The sequence below is a fragment of the Mandrillus leucophaeus genome, unplaced genomic scaffold, assembly GCF_000951045.1.
Source record: "Mandrillus leucophaeus isolate KB7577 unplaced genomic scaffold, Mleu.le_1.0 Scaffold364, whole genome shotgun sequence".
Taxonomy (NCBI): Eukaryota; Metazoa; Chordata; class Mammalia; order Primates; family Cercopithecidae; genus Mandrillus; species Mandrillus leucophaeus.
In genome coordinates, this window is record NW_012103854.1 from 766,471 (window position 1) to 770,850 (window position 4,380).

Sequence of the window (4,380 nt, forward strand, 5' to 3'; positions counted from 1 at the left end):
AACCAGACATTATCAGCTGAGGCTACTGAAAAATAACATAATATACACAAACTAATATGGATACTAGAAAACAGCATTTTAAGCATATTTTATATTGGGAACTTTGATCAAACAGATACCAACAAATTAAAGCGTATTATTACGATGATGCAATTCTAACTTCATATTTGCCCATTTTTCTACCTGCCACCAGCTTACCCTCTCCATACACAAACTAACGGGCCTTCTCAGATATATTTAGGACAGTTGACTAAGGACATCAAGAGCTGAGAATCAAAATTTGAACTCAAGGCCTCCCAACTTGTGGTGAAAACAGCAAATCCCAGAAACATGGATATATTTTCTGATGCTGATATATCTCTATTAATTATCCAGGATACCCCATCCACTCCATCTCTGTCCTGTAACACTATAAAGGAGCAGTGAGTCTATTTTCTTCTCCTTCTACCTTGTTTGCCTAACAGTACATCCCACAAAAGCACAGATTTCTTATGGTTTTCCCCAAGTGCTGTACACTTAGAGAAAAGGCATATATGGCCACCTTCTCACACCTTCACTCACCAATCACTGTTCATATATGTCCCTGAGTGCAGATGGAGCCTAAGGAGAAGGAAGGATGCTTAGTTGCACAAATGTGCATCTGAAAAAACTGTAAACCATGAAACTATTCATCCCCAGGTAATGTTTACAGAAAGCATAACCCTTCCCTTTCAGTTTGCTATTATATTGCTCAGGGAATGGAATAAATAGCTCATTTTCTATCTCATGTTTTCACTCTCTTATTTGTGTCCTGGGGATTTGAGTTGTTTTCCTACCATTAGAGGTACCTGTTTCTAATTTTAATAATTTCAGATTCTATGATTGATATATATAGCAAAAGAATAAATGGAGAAGATTCAAAAGTGTCTCAAACAATCACGTCAGACTCCTACCAATGGCCGTGTTGTCAATTGTTAGAATCAGCGACTGTTCTCAGGTTTCTCGGCTTTTTTGGAGATCGCGAAACATTGATGATTAACAGCTGTGTTGATCACAATTGCTAGTATACATTAGCATTTCCACAGAACTTCCATAAAATGAGTTAACAGCTTGTATGCTACAGACCTATTATACAGTACAAGAACAAAGCACATATTTATGCATATGCACGTGTGTGCGTGCAGGCATGTGTGTACACACACACGCATGTACGCACACACACACACGCACAAAAACCATTTGGGTGCAGAGGGGCAGAATTGTAAACACTGCTGAAGAATTTATCGGTTACAGGTCAAAGGAGATCTGAGAAACCCAACCCAAACAAAATGTAATCATATGGATCACATCCTCCTTCAAAATATTAAAACATTAGGATTCTCTTTACTTGCTCCTACATGTTGGTTCTCTGATACCTTATCATGACCCAGTAAAACACCACAATAAGGAAGCAGTCAGGGAAAACAAGAAGGTAATGGAAACGGCAGAAAGGCTTTGTAGAATTAAAAACATTAGGAGTCATGGTAGTAGGGCATGAATCTTCCTGGAATTAACAATCCTGTCTACCATAAAGGTAATCTTTTACTGTTGCTCATAAAATGAGGATAACAATGCCTCCAAGATTATAACCGCCCAAGTCTGCAGTGAGCACAACATGCAAACGCTATCTTTGGGGTCCCTGAATGCCTGGACACATGAAGATATTCACTGACAGCTACTGAGCTGCTTTCGGTTTTGTTTTCTAAATTCACCGCCATTTATGGACAGAACACATTACTGACATAATGTCAAAGTGACGAAAACAGACGAAAAACAGCAACAGTGGTTGTTTCGAGGAGTCGTGAGGCTGGGACAGTTGTCGTCTGCTGGGAAGACAGATGAGTGGCCACAGGCTGCAGCACTGGATGTGAAGCTAGTCTGCACAGTGCTCAGAGCCAACAGCACCGATGCCGCCGCTTGCCCTTCACTCCCCAGATTAAACCCTAGCCTCATCGCAACAATGTCTGAATCTGCCCTTCCCATCTCTTCTGCCAAGTTATTCTATGCTGACATTACCTGCTGTGTCTACCTCATTACCAGTTATTACAAATCTGTGTACCTATTACCATTTCTCCTGCTGCTTACTAGCTAAATTACCGTGCACATGGAATAGATAACTTTGTACTCTGCTGAGCATGCTGACAGTCCTCTAGAAGTGAAATTCTGTTTACAAGAGTTCACCAGAGATTTAATCTGATTCACTTCAGGTCATATTTGCATCTAGAGATGTTTGCTTTCCCTATTCCGGGTTCACATTCCGAGCTCATTACTGAGCCCTCAGCACCGCTGGTCAGGAGTAGGACAGTCCCCACTGTGAAGGGGCTCCTCTGGATGAAAGGGAAGTTACATTCCAATAGTTATCTCTCTTCCCAGGTTACCTGTTTCCTGATATCCACTCAATAGGCCAAATAAACATGACTGAAGTAAGTAAACCTTAAACCAGAGGTAACTTCAAAAACAGGTGAGAAATAAAGCATTTATTTGTTCTGTGTTAGTGAATGTGTATCTGATCAGCCCCAGAGCGTGGGCTGTGAGAGATGGGTATGGAAGTAGCAGTGCAATTTACTGCATTAAACAGACTGCTTTCCAAACTCTGCAATGGACAATTTAGTCTAAACCACCGTGCGAAGTGCAGATAATAAAAACAGGAAACCTGGGACCTCCAGAACTAATCTTTGTGAAATAGCCTTATGAAACCATAAAAAGCAAAGCCACTTTACCATATTATTTATTCCATGCTAGCATCTTCTGGATAAAAAAAAAAAAGAGTGAAGAGGGAAAGGGAGAAACAAGCATGTTATAGCTATTTAGGTCAAAATTTTAAACATTTTTGTTTAAATGTGTGTGTGCTCCTTGCAAAGCTTCACTCAGAAGCCTTACTATCTTTGGGTTCTCCTCGCCATTTAACTATAACATCACAAATATTGTTTGTCTATTAGGCCATTTTTTGCACATATTATATAAAAAGTTAGGTTTTAATGTTTAAAATAATTTTTGGTATTTCTTACACTGGGTAATATCCTTAAAATCAAGAATTATAACCAATATTCTCAATGAGAGTGGAAAATAATTTTGACCAGAAAAATGGTCATTTGCAGTCATGGATAGAGTGGATAGAGTACGCTAAGTCTAATATACGTCCACATTTGTTTTACTACTAGTGTCAGGATTTTTCCAGGATAGTTCTTTTCTCAAATATTTCTTATTCAAGTCTAAACAATAATGTGATCTTATACAATGTAAGCATCACAAAGACAAGAATGCTCTATCCCCATTAGAGTACATGGCACAAATCTAATGTATAGTAAATTTGAGGAAATGATAGAAATGTAACTCAAAATGAAATCTAATACAGCATATTCTTTCACTTCTTCTCAGGCCTCAAAATAAATCTTTCACTGCTAAAGGGTTAAACCAGGACTGTGTTATTCCCAGTCACTAATTAAAACCAAGTGGCAGAAACAGTACAGTGGTTTTACCCATTTATTATGAACCCACTTAAAATTCAATTAAATGGAAACAGGAAAATACTGTGGTAGAGACCACAGGTTCTCCGTGTGACCTTTTCAACTCACCTGGCTTTCATTGTAATATTATTAGGCCTAACTCTGGGCAAAAACACATTAATTGAATATGACTTATTTTAAGACTCAGTCAACTTAAGCACTGAATACTCAATTTCTCTAGTATTGGTTTGATTCTTTTTCCTTTTCTGGATCATGGGTATAAGAGGAAATTAAGAAATATCTGATTGCAAACATTGGTGATTTACCCCAGTGAAGGATTAGGACAATTCAAACTGCAAATTTGGCCTTTGATTTCAGTGCGGAAATGATGGAGGCAGCAACATTCAAGCTTATCACAGGGCCCTTTCATCTCCAGCATTTGTCTTGCTATTTGTCAGATTTTTTGCACTCTCAATATCTGTCTACAACAAGACTTTCTAAAACCAGGCTGGCCTTGTGGACTGAATTTTTCAGAGCTTTCACAGAAGTCCCTTCCCTATGAACTCCCAAGCAACAACCTTAGGGAGACTGAAAATGTAACTTGGACCTTACCTGAATGACATTATCTTACTTTTTTTCTCACTCCCTAAAAGCAATCTGCAGGAATTTAGGCACCATTGTCTAGGAGTGCTGGCCCTTCTACCCCTCTGCAGGCAGTCATGCCAAGTGACCTCCCTGAATCAACGTAAGGAATGACCTAAACACTGGCTTTATGCAGCCCTACATTTTCATGGGCAGCAAGGTGGCGGAAATGAGTCATGTAGCAATTGAATGGGCAGATAATTTTTTCAACCATCTGTTGTGCATATGTCTAGCGGATCATCACTGTCTTGGACCTCGCAGTTTTATACAGATG